Raw genomic sequence first — 253 nt, 5'->3', positions numbered from 1 at the left:
ACTGCAGAAGATATCCTTGTAGAGTAATGTTCAGAACATTTTTGTTTTTAGCCTAAAAGTGATAAAATTTCCTTTGTGAAATAGGCTAATGTCTGAACGTCATTATTCTAATAAAATACATCTTCGCATTCCTTTTTAAGCCAATATTCTTTCATTCTTTTTGAATAATTATTTCTGATTATTTTATTTTTTTGGATTTTCTTCCACATCATTCATTCATTCATAATCATATTGTATAAATAATTACTCATAA

This window comes from Gossypium hirsutum, chromosome D01 (genome assembly GCF_007990345.1).
Source record: "Gossypium hirsutum isolate 1008001.06 chromosome D01, Gossypium_hirsutum_v2.1, whole genome shotgun sequence".
Classification (NCBI taxonomy): domain Eukaryota; kingdom Viridiplantae; phylum Streptophyta; class Magnoliopsida; order Malvales; family Malvaceae; genus Gossypium; species Gossypium hirsutum.
The sequence above is the reverse complement of the archived record's forward strand: the minus strand, read 5'-3'. Positions refer to the sequence as shown.